Below are 15,913 nucleotides of genomic sequence, written 5' to 3'. Positions count from 1 at the left end.
TCATCTGCTCTACACACTTATCCGCTCTACGCACTCATCTGCTCTACGCACTCATCCGCTCTACGCACTCATCCGCTCTCAGCGCTCATCCGCTCTCAGCGCTCATCTGCTCTCAGCGCTCATCATTACATTGCTCATTTACTACTGTTTGTCTTTATAGTTTACATTCGAGATTGTTTAGCTGTACATTTCTTGCATCAGGTCGATTGCTGGGTCAGTGTTATTGTGATGAAGCTAGTTTGGAACCGTTTAGCCTTAGGGGAAGAGCCAGGTTTTCAGTAGTTTGCGGAAGGCCGTTAAGTCTTCAGTTAGGCGGATGTGGGATGGGAGCGAGTTCCACAGGGTTGGGGCCAGGGCTGAGAATGATGATCCGCCTAACCTGATTGAGTTTGTCTTAGGAATTACTAGGAGGCCGGCTGAGCTTGATCTTAGGGTGCGAGTGGGGTGGTAAGGTATTAGCTTGTCTTGAAGATATTGAGGTGCAGTTTTATGCAGTGCTCGATGGGAGAGGCATAAGGTTTTGAAAGCCACCCTACGGGCTACTGGAAGCCAGTGCAGTGTCTTAAGGGCTGGGGATACGCAGTCTCTTGGACCAAGTGCAAGTAGCATTTTGGCTGCCGCGTTTTGAGCTCTTTGGAGTTTATTTAGTTGGTAGGTATGAATTCCGAGGTATAGGGGGTTTCCATAGTCGAGTCTTGATATGACGATTGATTGGACTGCAGAGACTCTGTTGGGAAATCAGAGGTATGGAAGGATGCGCCTAAGGTTTTTGAGGTGGTAGTGGCAGGATTTTGAGACATTGTTGACTTGGCCCGAGAGTGTTAGGTCAGAGTCCAGGGTGCATCCAAGATTTTACACTGTGTTGGAGGGTGTCGGTGACTTGCCCATGGCGGGTGGCCAGGGTAGTGGGTGCGGAAGAAGGTCGGAGTTGCTGCAGACCATGATTTCTGTTTTGGAGGGGTTTAAAAGGAGGTGGCTTTGGGTCATCCAGAGTTCTATGTTAAGGAGGCAGGATGCCAGGTCAGGTCGGGAGTTGGGTTTCGAGTTCAGGAGTTTTAGAATTAGTTGAGTGTCGTCGGCGTAGTTGTAACACAGGATATTGTGAGAACGAATTATTGGTGGGAGGGTGATCAGGTAGAGGTTGAACAGGAGGGCGGATAGACATGCCCCTTGGGGGACTCCCGTGTCGACTGGTCGGGCTTGTGAGGTAAAGCTGGAGAGTGTCGTTATTTGGTGCCTATCTTTGAGGAATGAAGCAATCCATTTAAAGGCGGTTCCACGAATTCATAGGGTGTGGAGGCGGTCTAGGAGGATTGAGTGATTGATTGTGTCAAAGGCGGCCGATAGGTCGAGGAGGATTAGTGCGGCGCATCCCGCGGAGTCTGCTGTCATTTTAACATCATCCCAGATCGAGGTTAGGGTGGTTTCAGTTCCGTGATGTGATCTGAAGCCTGATTGGGCGGGGTCTAGAAGGTTGTTGGTTTCGACAAAGGCATTTAGTTGGGAGTAGGCGGTTCGGTCAATGAGTTTCGCAAAGAACCTGGTGTTTGAGATTGGGCGGTAGTTTTTGGGCTCGAGAGGGTCGAGCGAAGGTTTTTTAATTAGAGGTTTGACGTGCACTATTTTGAATGCGTCGGGAAAGATACCGGAGGAGAGGGAGGAATTTATGATAGATCTTGCGTGTTCGCCTGCGCAGGTGGAAGCAAAAATGTCTTTAAGGGTTGAGGCAGGGCAAGGGTCCAGTGGTGATCCAGATGGTTTGCGAGAAGATAGAAGTTTGAGAAATTGTTCTGGTGATATTGGACTAAAGGATTCAAACATTGGTTGCGTAGAGGTCGCGGGTGAAGGGCTGGCTGGTACGGGCAGAGGGTTGCTTGGAGGCTGTAGTAGAGCTAGTTTGGTATTTAGAGTTTTTGTTCTTTCAATAGCCATGTTGTAAAAGTGGAGGGAGAGTGAGTCGCAGAGTGATTGTGAGGGGGTCGGGACAGTTGTGTTACAAGCTGGATTGGTGAATTCTGAGATGATTTTGTGGAGTTCTTTGCTTGGGTTTTTGCAGTTTAGGATTCGGGAGTTGTAGTGGGCTTTTTTTTTTTGCTTTCCGAATTTCGGCCATGTATTGATATAGGTGTCGGGCCAAGGTGGTCCTGCTCTCGTGGGTTTTCTCTTTCTGCCATTTGCGTTCAAGGTATTTGTAAATTCGTTTAGTGGTCTTCAACTCAGGGGTGAACCATCTGGGGAAAGGGCCACGGCGGGTTGATGGTTTACACGGGGGGGTGAGTTGCAGAAGAGATGCATTGAACCATGAGTCAAAGACCTCAGGGGTTAGTTGGTTATTGGGACGGCTGGTGGGTGGTGGAGATTGGAGGAGTGCCTCGGCTAGGTCTGGGGTGATCATTAGTTTTTTCCAGCATTTGCGTAAATTCGAAGGTTCGGGTGCGAGTACGGGAAGGGGGTTGGGTGAGTGGATGGCGAACGAGAGTATGAAGTGATCGGACCAGATGACTGGGGTGGGGGGCTTTAAATGAATCAGGGTGTTGGAGCTAAAGATGGCATCTAGAGTGTGTCCTTTGTAGTGGGTTGGGCCGTTTATGTGGGGTTGGAGATTAATTGCATCTAAACCGTCAACCAGGGAGTGTGTCATAGGGTTGATGGGGTTGTCGAGCCATATGTTGAAGTCACCAAGGAGGGTGAGGTTGGGATGGTTTAGTTGGAGAGTGGCGAAGGAATCGCAAAGGTTGTTTGCGAATTGTCTATCGTAGCCAGGGGGCCTGTAGATTATTAGGAAGCTGTGTGAGAGCGATGGGGAGAGGGAAAGTTTAACGAGGAGAGATTCGCAGGATGGGATGGAGGGTTGGTTGTCTATGATTGAGGCGCGGAAGAGAGATTTGAAGACGAATGCTACCCCACCTCCTCTGGACGGACGGTTCAGTGGGAAGAGGGAGTAGTCAGGGGGAAAGGCTTCACTAGCGATTGGGCCAAAGTCATCGGAGAACCAGGTTTCAGTGATGAAAACTAGGTCAGGTTTGGCAGAGGCGAGGAGGTCATAGATGGAATGTCTGTTTTTTGCTACAGAATGGGCGTTAAATAGGATACAGTTCACATCGGCAGGCAAGGTAGGTCTCGGTGCTGGAGCGGGTTGAGGTGGTGGCGGAGGGAGTGGAACGGGGGGGTAAGGTGGGTGATGCTATAAGGGAATAGTGGGCGGGTGGAGAAATTGGCAGGTTTCGAGCAGGGCTGGGTGGCTGGGTGTGATAGGATGATCGGGTTTGGGTAGGGGGATTTGAGGGAGAGGAGTGGGCGGTTGGGAGTTTCAGTTGCAGTTGCTGAGAAATCGAGGGAGAGGGGTTTCAGGAGGGGGGAGGCCATGGGGGAAGGCGGAGATTGTGGGAGAGAGGTGGTGGGTAGAGACAGGGGAGGCGAGGAGTGCTGAGAGATTGAGGGGGACCAGGAGCGTTTCCTCTTTAGTTTCTTTGCTGCGACTGATGTGTGGGACAGGGTAGGTGGGTCAGAGGGGGAGAGGGAAGCAGCTTCGGTTCGTGCCAGGGCTAGGCGCGCAGTTTTTAGGGAGGGGAAAGAGTGCGGTCGGGGGGGAAGGTGGTAGGGGTATGAGGGCAAGGCTGTGGGTGGGTGATTTCGGGGTGGGGTGTGACAGGTCTGATAGTGAGGGGAGGAGGTATGGGCAATGCTGGCGGGTCAGTGGTGGGGTTCAGGGGGTGAATGGTCTTAAGGTGAGTGACTCGCCATCGTGCTCCTCTGGCTTGGTGTTTGGAGAGGGGAGTGGAAGCGAGTGTGGAGGAGGGTGGGGTGATTTGGGACGGAGGGGGCGGGAGTGAAGGCATGTTGGAGAGTGAGGGTGGTTCAGGGGGCTCGTTTCTGAGAGACTCTGGTGGGGTGGGTGCGCTCATGATTGGTGTGGACTTTTAGGTTGATTTTAGGAGCGTTTCCTGATTGTAGTTATAGGATCGGGGTGTCACGCCTTTAGTTACACTTCTAGGCTCAACAGGTCAGAGACAAAATTAGACTATTTGAAGCTCTCTAGATGCAATTTGCCGGCAGAGATGATATAAGTTTAGTAGGTTACCTTTCTGAGTTCACCTGTATTCGGTCAGTTTCTAGATTCAATTTACCTAGAGAGGGTGTTAGATTATTAGTCACCGTTTTAGATTCTTCATTACACAGCTAAGCTGTTAGTTATCTTAAAGGAATTGAGCAGGTGGAAGTACTTCTTCCAATTCACCTTTATACAGGGAGGGTATTAGGTATGCATCTAAATCAACTTTGTATCAGAATCTTAGTTGCCGTCTAGATTCTACATTACACAGTTATACTGTTAGTTATATTAATGTAATGTATTAATGTACAATCCTAATGTAAATGCGGTTAGGAATATTCTAAATTCAGCTTTCTCAGAGTGGCTACTGGTCACAGCATCTAAATGCAGTTGGGTACACTTCTAAGTTAAACTTTCTCAGAGAGGCTATTGGGTGCAATTATTAAACGCAATTGGGCACATATCTAATTCCAACTTTCTCAGAGAGGCTATTGGTCACAGCTTCTAACTACAATTGGGCACACTTCAAATACAAATGGTTACCATACTAAATGCAATTGGGTACACTTCTAAAATCAACTTTCTCAGGGAGGCTAATGGGTGCAATTTCTAGAATGCAATTGGGAGTAACTTCTAATGCAATTGGATACACTTCTAAATTCAACTTTTCTCAGAGGGGATATTGGGCGCAACTTCTAAATGCAATTGGGTACACTTCAATGCAAATGGTCACAGCTTCTAAATGCATTCGGGTACACTTCTGAATTCAACTTTTCTCAGAGAGGCTAATGGGTGCAATTTCTAGAATTCAATTGGGAGTAACTTCTAATGCAATTGGATACACTTCTAGATTCAACTTTTCTCAGAGAGGCTATTGGGCGCAACTTCTTAAATCAATTGGGTACACTTCTAAATGCAGTTGGGTACACTTCTAGATTCAACTTTTCTCAGAGAGGCTATTGGGCGCAACTTCTAAAAACAATTGGGAGTAACTTCTAATGCAATTGGATACACTTCTAGATTCAACTTTTCTCAGAGAGGCTATTGGGCGCAACTTCTAAAAGCAATTGGGTACACTTCTAAATGCAGTTGGGTACACTTCTAAATGCAATTGGGTACACTTCTAAATGCAATTGGGTACACTTCTAGATTCAACTTTTCTCAGAGAGGCTATTGGGCGCAACTTCTAAAAACAATTGGGAGTAACTTCTAATGCAATTGGATACACTTCTAGATTCAACTTTTCTCAGAGAGGCTAATGGGCGCAACTTCTTAATGCAATTGGGAGCACTTCTAGATTCAACTTTTCTCAGAGAGGCTATTGGGTACAACATCTAAATGCAATTGGGTACACTTCTAAATGCAGTTGGGTACACTTCTAAATGCAATTGGGTACACTTCTAGACTCAACTTTTCTCAGAGAGGCTATTGGGCGCAACTTCTAAAAACAATTGGGAGTAACTTCTAATGCAATTGGATACATTTCTAAATTCAACTTTTCTCAGAGGGGCTAATGGGCGCAACTTCTAAATGCAATTGGAAACACTTCTAGATTCAACTTTTCTCAGAGAAGCTATTGGGCGCAACTTCTAAATGCAATTGGGAATACTTCTAAATGCAGTTGGGTACACTTCTAAATGCAATTGGGAACACTTCTAGATTCAACTTTTCTCAGAGAGGCTAATGGGCGCAACTTCTAAATGCAATTGGGTACACTTCTAGATTCAATTTTTCTCAGAGAGGCTATTGGGCGCATCTCCAAATGCAATTGGGAATACTTCTAGATGCAATTGGGGACAGTTCTGAATTCAACTTTTCTCACAGAGGCTATTGGTCTCAACTTCTAGGTGCAATTGGGTACACTTCTAAATTAAACTTTTCTCAGAGAGGCTATTGGGCGCAACATCTAAATGCAATTGGGTACACTTCTAAATGCAGTTGGGTACACTTCTAAATGCAATTGGGTACACTTCTAGATTCAACTTTTCTCAGAGAGGCTATTGGGTGCAACTTCTAAAAACAATTGGGAGTAACTTCTAATGCAATTGGATACACTTCTAAATTCAACTTTTCTCAGAGAGGCTAATGGGCGCAACTTCTAAATGCAATTGGAAACACTTCTAGATTCAACTTTTCTCAGAGAGGCTATTGGGAGCAACTTCTAAATGCAATTGGGAGTACTTCTAAATGCAGTTGGGTACACTTCTAAATGCAATTGGGAACACTTCTAGATTCAACTTTTCTCAGAGAGGCTATTGGGCGCAACTCCAAATGCAATTGGGAATACTTCTAGATGCAATTGGGGACAGTTTTGAATTCAACTTTTCTCACAGAGGCTATTGGTCTCAACTTCTAGGTGCAATTGGGTACACTTCTAAATTAAACTTTTCTCAGAGGGGCTATTGGGCGCAACATCTAAATGCAATTGGGTACACTTCTAAATGCAGTTGGGTACACTTCTAAATGCAATTGGGTACACTTCTAGATTCAACTTTTCTCAGAGAGGCTATAGGGCGCAACTTCTAAAAACAATTGGGAGTAACTTCTAATGCAATTGGATACACTTCTAAATTCAACTTTTCTCAGAGAGGCTAATGGGCGCAACTCCAAATGCAATTGGGAATACCTCTACATGCAATTGGGAACAGTTCTGAATTCAACTTTTCTCACAGAGGCTATTGGTCTCAACTTCTAGGTGCAATTGGGTACACTTTTCACATGCTAAGGGGAGAGTTTCTGAGTGCAACTGTAATGGTTTTACGTTGTTGATGCTGCATTAGAAGAGTGGTAGGGTAGTCTGGCCTGAAGTAGTTGCTTCTGGCCCTGCCCTTGCCACACTTACTTGTTGTTGGCTTCTTGCTTCTCCTGCGGATACCTGCAGATACGATCTGTGGTCGTCCCTGCCTCAGGTCCTTAGCTGCAGGGCTGCACGGGCAGAGGGCTGCCCTGGGAGGTGCAGTAATGGCCTGGGAGCAAAGGCCGGGAGCCCAATCAGAGGATGGTGGGCGGGTCGGGAGGCGGGCTACAGGGGAACCAGAAAGCGGGGATAGTTCGCGGGCTGCGGGAGGGAGACGGAACGAGGGAGGAGGGATGGATACGCTGCAAGAGGGGTCAGGGCTCACACGGGTGCCTGAAAAGGCGAGCAAATGGGGGGGCACTCACCAGTGGAATCCGGAGCACAAATGCGGCTCTGGGAAGGCCGCGGGTCGATGGACTCTCCGCAACAGGCTGGGAGGCCAATCAGAGGATGGTGGGCGGGTCGGGAGGCGGGCTACAGGGGAACCAGGAAGCGGGGATTGTTTGCGGGCTGCGGGAGGGAGACGGATCGAGGGAGGAGGGATGGATACGCTGCAAGAGGGGTCAGGGCTCACACGGGTGCCTGAAAAGGCGAGCAAATGGGGGGGCACTCACCAGTGGAATCCAGAGCACAAATGTGGCTCTGGGAAGGCCGCGGGTCGATGGACTCTCCGCAACAGGCCGGGAGGCCGATCAGAGGATGGTGGGCGGGTCGGGAGGCGGGCTACAGGGGAACCAGGAAGCAGGGATTGTTCGCAGGCTGCGGGAGGGAGACGGATCGAGGGAGGAGGGATGGATGCGCTGCAAGAGGGGTCAGGGCTCACACGGGTGCCTGAAAAGGCGAGCAAATGGGGGGGCACTCACCAGTGGAATCCGGAGCACAAATCCGGCTCTGGGAAGGCCGCGGGTCGATGGACTCTCCGCAACAGGCCGGGAGGCCAATCAGAGGAAGGTGGGCGGGTCGGGAGGCGGGCTACAGGGGAACCAGGAAGCGGGGATTGTTCGCGGGCTGCGGGAGGGAGACAGATCGAGGGAGGAGGGATGGATACGCTGCAAGAGGGGTCAGGGCTCACACGGGTGCCTGAAAAGGCGAGCAAATGGGGGGGCACTCACCAGTGGAATCCGGAGCACAAATGCGGCTCTGGGAAGGCCGCGGGTCGATGGACTCTCCGCAACAGGCCGCGAGGCCAATCAGAGGATGGTGGGCGGGTCGGGAGGCGGGCTACAGGGGAACGTCCAAAGGTGCGTGTGCGCACCAGGTATGTGTGCAGCTGGTGCAGAATTTCAGGAGTATGTGTTCGATCTGGCCGGAATTATCCAGACTGAGAGTGGCAGCATTAGGCCTGAGGAGAATGCTTGTCTGGGGGTGTGAGACCAGCAATGTTTACTTAGAGTGATGGGGAGTGAGCGGCAGATGTTGATATGAGAACAGTTATACCGAATGGTGTCATAGTATCTCTGTGTTCTAGTTGAATGGTGGTGTAAGGAGAGAGTAAGCGTGGGGTGTGATAAGAGGTATGCATCCACACTCAGCCTCTCTCCACACTTAGCGCCTCTCCACACTCAGCGCCTCTCCACACTCAGCACCTCTTCACACTCAGTGCCTCTCCACACTCAGTGCCTCTCCACACTACGCGCCTCTCCACACTCAGCGCCTCTCCACACTCAGCGTCTCTTTACACTCAGAGCCTCTCCACACTCAGCCTCTCCACACTCAGCCTCTCTCCACACTCAGCCTCTCTCCACACTCAGCCGCTCTGCTCGTTCTTCCCCTTTGTACTCTCTTCCGCTCTGCAGGCTCCTCCGTTCTCCACTCTCAAACTCTCTTCCGTTCTCTTCACTCATCATTTCCCCACGCCCCTCTGCTCTCCATACTCAGCTGCTCTCCACATTCAACCATTCTCTATACTCGTCCGCCCTCCCCACTCATTCGCTCTCCGTACTCGTTGGTTCTCTGTACTCATCCACCCTTCATACTCATCGGTTCTCCATATTCATCCGCCAACCGCATTAATCCTCTACACTCGTCCACACTTATCAGCTCTCAACACTCATCCGTTTTCCAGACTCATCTGGTCTTCGCACTCATCCGTTCTTCGTACTCATCCGTTCTCTACACTCATCTGCCCTCTACACTCATCCGTTCTCTACACTCATCTGCCCTCTACATTCATCCGTTCTCCACACTCATCTGTCCTCTACACTCATCCGTTCTCCACACTCATCTGCCCTCTATACTCATCGGTCCTCCACACTCATCCGCCAACCGCCTTAATCCTCTACATTCGTCCACATTCGTCGCCATACAGCCTCTTCCGCTATACAGCCTCTTCCTCTCTCCACACTCTTCCGCTCTCCACACTCTTCCGCTCTCCACACTCTTCCGCTCTCCACGCTCTTTCGCTCTCCACGCTCTTCCGCACTCCACGCTCTTCTGCTCTCCACGCTCTTCCGCTCTCCACACTCTTCCGCTCTCCACACTCTTCCGCTCTCCACACTCATCGGCCAACCGCATTAGTCCTCTGCATTCGTCCACACTCATCCGCTCTCCACACTCATCCACTCTCCACACTCATCCGCTCTCCAAACTCATCCGCTCTCCACACTCATCCACTCTCACACTCATCCGCTCTCAGCACTCATTCCCCCTCCATACTCATTAGCCCTCCACACTCATTCGCCCTCCACACTCATTGGCCAACTGCAATAATCCTCTGTACTTGTCAATATTCATCCGCTCTACACAGTCTTCCGCTCTATACACTCATCTGCTCCATACACTCATCCGTTTTCCAGACTCATCAGCTCTCCATACTCATTTGCTCTCCATACTCATATGCTCACCACACTCATCTGCCCTCTACACTCATCTTCCCTCCACACTCATCGGCCCTACACACTCATCGGCCCTACACGCTCATCGGTCTTACACACTCATGGGTCCTACACACTCATCCGCCAACTGCATTAATCCTCTACATTCGTTCCTACTCATCTGCTCTACACACTTATCCGCTCTACGCACTCATCCGCTCTACGCACTCATCCGCTCTACGCACTCATCCGCTCTCAGCACTCATCCGCTCTCAGCGCTCATCCGCTCTCAGCGCTCATCTGCTCTCAGCGCTCATCATTACATTGCTCGTTTAGTACTGTTTGTCTTTATAGTTTACATTCGAGATTGTTTAGCTGTAAATTTCTTGCATCAGGTCGATTGCTGGGTCAGTGTTATTGTGATGAAGCTAGTTTGGAACCGTTTAGCCTTAGGGGAAGAGCCAGGTTTTCAGTAGTTTGCGGAAGGCCGTTAAGTCTTCAGTTAGGCGGATGTGGGATGGGAGCGAGTTCCACAGGGTTGGGGCCAGGGCTGAGAATGATGATCCGCCTAACCTGATTGAGTTTGTCTTAGGAATTACTAGGAGGCCGGCTGAGCTTGATCTTAGGGTGCGAGTGGGGTGGTAAGGTATTAGCTTGTCTTGAAGATATTGAGGTCCAGTTTTATGCAGTGCTCGATGGGAGAGGCATAAGGTTTTGAAAGCCACCCTACGGGCTACTGGAAGCCAGTGCAGTGTCTTAAGGGCTGGGGATACGCAGTCTCTTGGACCAAGCGCAAGTAGCATTTTGGCTGCCGCGTTTTGAGCTCTTTGGAGTTTATTTAGTTGGTAGGTATGAATTCCGAGGTATAGGGGGTTTCCATAGTCGAGTCTTGATATGACGATTGATTGGACTGCAGAGACTCTGTTGGGAAATCAGAGGTATGGAAGGATGCGCCTAAGGTTTTTGAGGTGGTAGTGGCAGGATTTTGAGACATTGTTGACTTGGCGCGAGAGTGTTAGGTCAGAGTCCAGGGTGCATCCAAGATTTTTCACTGTGTTGGAGGGCGTCGGTGACTTGCCCATGGCGGGTGGCCAGGGTAGTGGGTGCGGAAGAAGGTCGGAGTTGCTGCAGACCATGATTTCTGTTTTGGAGGGGTTTAAAAGGAGGTGGCTTTGGGTCATCCAGAGTTCTATGTTAAGGAGGCAGGATGCCAGGTCAGGTCGGGAGTTGGGTTTCGAGTTCAGGAGTTTTAGAATTAGTTGAGTGTCGTCGGCGTAGTTGTAACACAGGATATTGTGAGAACGAATTATTGGTGGGAGGGTGATCAGGTAGAGGTTGAACAGGAGGGCGGATAGACATGCCCCTTGGGGGACTCCCGTGTCGACTGGTCGGGCTTGTGAGGTAAAGCTGGAGAGTGTCGTTATTTGGTGCCTATTTTTGAGGAATGAAGCAATCCATTTAAAGGCGGTTCCACGAATTCATAGGGTGTGGAGGCGGTCTAGGAGGATTGAGTGATTGATTGTGTCAAAGGCGGCCGATAGGTCGAGGAGGATTAGTGCGGCGCATCCCGCGGAGTCTGCTGTCATTTTAACGTCATCCCAGATCGAGGTTAGGGTGGTTTCAGTTCCGTGACGTGATCTGAAGCCTGATTGGGCGGGGTCTAGAAGGTTGTTGGTTTCGACAAAGGCATTTAGTTGGGAGTAGGCGGTTCGGTCAATGAGTTTCGCAAAGAACCTGGTGTTTGAGATTGGGCGGTAGTTTTTGGGCTCGAGAGGGTCGAGCGAAGGTTTTTTAATTAGAGGTTTGACGTGCACTATTTTGAATGAGTCGGGAAAGATACCGGAGGAGAGGGAGGAATTTATGATAGATCTTGCGTGTTCACCTGCGCAGGTGGAAGCAAAAATGTCTTTAAGGGTTGAGACAGGGCAAGGGTCCAGTGGTGATCCAGATGGTTTGCGAGAAGATAGAAGTTTGAGAAATTGTTCTGGTGATATTGGACTAAAGGATTCAAACATTGGTTGCGTAGAGGTCGCGGGTGAAGGGCTGGCTGGTACGGGCAGAGGGTTGCTTGGAGGCTGTAGTAGAGCTAGTTTGGTATTTAGAGTTTTTGTTCTTTCAATAGCCATGTTGTAAAAGTGGAGGGAGAGTGAGTCGCAGAGTGATTGTGAGGGGGTCGGGACGGTTGTGTTACAAGCTGGATTGGTGAATTCTGAGATGATTTTGTGGAGTTCTTTGCTTGGGTTTTTGCAGTTTAGGATTCGGGAGTTGTAGTGGGCTTTTTTTTTTTTGCTTTCCGAATTTCGGCCATGTATTGATATAGGTGTCGGGCCAAGGTGGTCCTGCTCTCGTGGGTTTTCTCTTTCTGCCATTTGCGTTCAAGGTATTTGTAAATTCGTTTAGTGGTCTTCAACTCAGGGGTGAACCATCTGGGGAAAGGGCCATGGCGGGTTGATGGTTTACACGGGGGGGTGAGTTGCAGAAGAGATGCATTGAGCCATGAGTCAAAGACCTCAGGGGTTAGTTGGTTATTGGGACGGCTGGTGGGTGGTGGAGATTGGAGGAGTGCCTCGGCTAGGTCTGGGGTGATCATTAGTTTTTTCCAGCATTTGCGTAAATTCGGAGGTTCGGGTGCGAGTACGGGAAGGGGGTTGGGTGAGTGGATGGCGAACGAGAGTATGAAGTGATCGGACCAGATGACTGGGGTGGGGGGCTTTAAATGAATCAGGGTGTTGGAGCTAAAGATGGCATCTAGAGTGTGTCCTTTGTAGTGGGTTGGGCCGTTTATGTGGGGTTGGAGATTAATTGCATCTAAACCGTCAACCAGGGAGTGTGTCATAGGGTTGATGGGGTTGTCGAGCCATATGTTGAAGTCACCAGGAAGGGTGAGGTTGGGATGGTTTAGTTGGAGAGTGGCGAAGGAATCGCAAAGGTTGTTTGCGAATTGTCTATCGTAGCCAGGGGGCCTGTAGATTATTAGGAAGCTGTGTGAGAGCGATGGGGAGAGGGAAAGTTTAACGAGGAGAGATTCGCAGGATGGGATGGAGGGTTGGTTGTCTATGATTGAGGCGCGGAAGAGAGATTTGAAGACGAATGCTACCCCACCTCCTCTGGACGGACGGTTCAGTGGGAAGAGGGAGTAGTCAGGGGGAAAGGCTTCACTAGCGATTGGGCCAAAGTCATCGGAGGACCAGGTTTCAGTGATGAAAACTAGGTCAGGTTTGGCAGAGGCGAGGAGGTCATAGATGGAATGTCTGTTTTTTGCTACGGAATGGGCGTTAAATAGGATACAGTTCACATCGGCAGGCAAGGTAGGTCTCCGTGCTGGAGCGGGTTGAGGTGGTGGCGGAGGGAGTGGAACGGGGGGGTAAGGTGGGTGATGCTATAAGGGAATAGTGGGCGGGTGGAGAAATTGGCAGGTTTCGGGCAGGGCTGGGTGGCTGGGTGTGATAGGATGATCGGGTTTGGGTAGGGGGATTTGAGGGAGAGGAGTGGGCGGTTGGGAGTTTCAGTTGCAGTTGCTGAGAAATCGAGGGAGAGGGGTTTCAGGAGGGGGGAGGCCATGGGGGAAGGCGGAGATTGTGGGAGAGAGGTGGTGGGTAGAGACAGGGGAGGCGAGGAGTGCTGAGAGATTGTGGGGGACCAGGAGCGTTTCCTCTTTAGTTTCTTTTCTGCGACTGATGTGTGGGAGAGGGTAGGTGGGTCAGAGGGGGAGAGGGAAGCAGCTTCGGTTCGTGCCAGGGCTAGGCGCGCAGTTTTTAGGGAGCGGAAAGAGTGCGGTCGGGGGGGAAGGTGGTAGGGGTATGACGGCAAGGCTGTGGGTGGGTGATTTCGGGGTGGGGTGTGACAGGTCTGATAGTGAGGGGAGGAGGTATGGGCAATGCTGGCGGGTCGGTGGTGGGGTTCAGGGGATGAATGGTCTTAAGGTGAGTGACTCGCCATCGTGCTCCTCTGGCTTGGTGTTTGGAGAGGGGAGTGGAAGCGAGTGTGGAGGAGGGTGGGGTGATTTGGGACGGAGGGGGCGGGAGTGAAGGCATGTTGGAGAGTGAGGGTGGTTCACGGGGCTCGTTTCTGAGAGACTCTGGTGGGGTGGGTGCGCTCATGATTGGTGTGGACTTTTAGGTTGATTTTAGGAGCGTTTCCTGATTGTAGTTATAGGATCGGGGTGTCACGCCTTTAGGCACACTTCTAGGCTCAACAGGTCAGAGACGAAATTAGACTATTTGAAGCTCTCTAGATGCAATTTGCCGGCAGAGATGATATAAGTTTAGTAGGTTACCTTTCTGAGTTCACCTGTATTCGGTCAGTTTCTAGATTCAATTTACCTAGAGAGGGTGTTAGATTATTAGTCACCGTTTTAGATTCTACATTACACAGCTAAGCTGTTAGTTATCTTAAAGGAATTGAGCAGGTGGAAGTACTTCTTCCAATTCACCTTTATACAGGGAGGGTATTAGGTATGCATCTAAATCAACTTCGTATCAGAATCTTAGTTGCCGTCTAGATTCTACATTACACAGTTATACTGTTAGTTATATTAATGTAATGTATTAATGTACAATCCTAATGTAAATGCGGTTAGGAATATTCTAAATTCAGCTTTCTCAGAGTGGCTACTGGTCACAGCATCTAAATGCAGTTGGGTACACTTCTAAGTTAAACTTTCTCAGAGAGGCTATTGGGTGCAATTTTTAAATGCAATTGGGCACATATCTAATTCCAACTTTCTCAGAGAGGCTGTTGGTCACAGCTTCTAACTACAATTGGGCACACTTCAAATGCAATTGGGTACCATACTAAATGCAATTGGGTACACTTCTAAAATCAACTTTCTCAGGGAGGCTAATGGGTGCAATTTCTAGAATGCAATTGGGAGTAACTTCTAATGCAATTGGATACACTTCTAAATTCAACTTTTCTCAGAGGGGATATTGGGCGCAACTTCTAAATGCAATTGGGTACACTTCAATGCAAATGGTCACAGCTTCTAAATGCATTTGGGTACACTTCTGAATTCAACTTTTCTCAGAGAGGCTAATGGGTGCAATTTCTAGAATTCAATTGGGAGTAACTTCTAATGCAATTGGATACACTTCTAGATTCAACTTTTCTCAGAGAGGCTATTGGGCGCAACTTCTTAAAGCAATTGGGTACACTTCTAAATGCAGTTGGGTACACTTCTAGATTCAACTTTTCTCAGAGAGGCTATTGGGCGCAACTTCTAAAAACAATTGGGAGTAACTTCTAATGCAATTGGATACACTTCTAGATTCAACTTTTCTCAGAGAGGCTATTGGGCGCAACTTCTAAAAGCAATTGGGTATACACTTCTAAATGCAGTTGGGTACACTTCTAAATGCAATTGGGTACACTTCTAAATGCAATTCGGTACACTTCTAGATTCAACTTTTCTCAGAGACGCTATTGGGCGCAACTTCTAAAAACAATTGGGAGTAACTTCTAATGCAATTGGATACACTTCTAGATTCAACTTTTCTCAGAGAGGCTAATGGGCGCAACTTCTTAATGCAATTGGCAACACTTCTAGATTCAACTTTTCTCAGAGAGGCTATTGGGTGCAACATCTAAATGCAATTGGGTACACTTCTAAATGCAGTTGGGTACACTTCTAAATGCAATTGGGTACACTTCTAGATTCAACTTTTCTCAGAGAGGCTATTGGGCGCAACTTCTAAAAACAATTGGGAGTAACTTCTAATGCAATTGGACACATTTCTAAATTCAACTTTTCTCAGAGAGGCTAATGGGCGCAACTTCTAAATGCAATTGGAAACACTTCTAGATTCAACTTTTATCAGAGAGGCTATTGGGCGCAACTTCTAAAAACAATTGGGAGTAACTTCTAATGCAATTGGACACATTTCTAAATTCAACTTTTCTCAGAGAGGCTAATGGGCGCAACTTCTAAATGCAATTGGGAATACTTCTAAATGCAGTTGGGTACACTTCTAAATGCAACTCGGAACACTTCTAGATTCAACTTTTCTCGGAGAGGCTAATGGGCGCAACTTCTAAATGCAATTGGGTACACTTCTAGATTCAATTTTTCTCAGAGAGGCTATTGGGCGCATCTCCAAATGCAATTGGGAATACTTCTAGATGCAATTGGGGACAGTTCTAAATTAAACTTTTCTCAGAGAGGCTATTGGGCGCAACATCTAAATGCAATTGGGTACACTTCTAAATGCAGTTGGGTACACTTCTAAATGCAATTGGGTACAATTCTAGATTCAA

This window comes from Ambystoma mexicanum, chromosome 1q, assembly GCF_040938575.1.
Source record: "Ambystoma mexicanum isolate Mex_15411 chromosome 1q, UKY_AmexF1_1, whole genome shotgun sequence".
Taxonomy (NCBI): Eukaryota; Metazoa; Chordata; class Amphibia; order Caudata; family Ambystomatidae; genus Ambystoma; species Ambystoma mexicanum.
Note: the sequence above shows the minus strand (reverse complement) of the source record.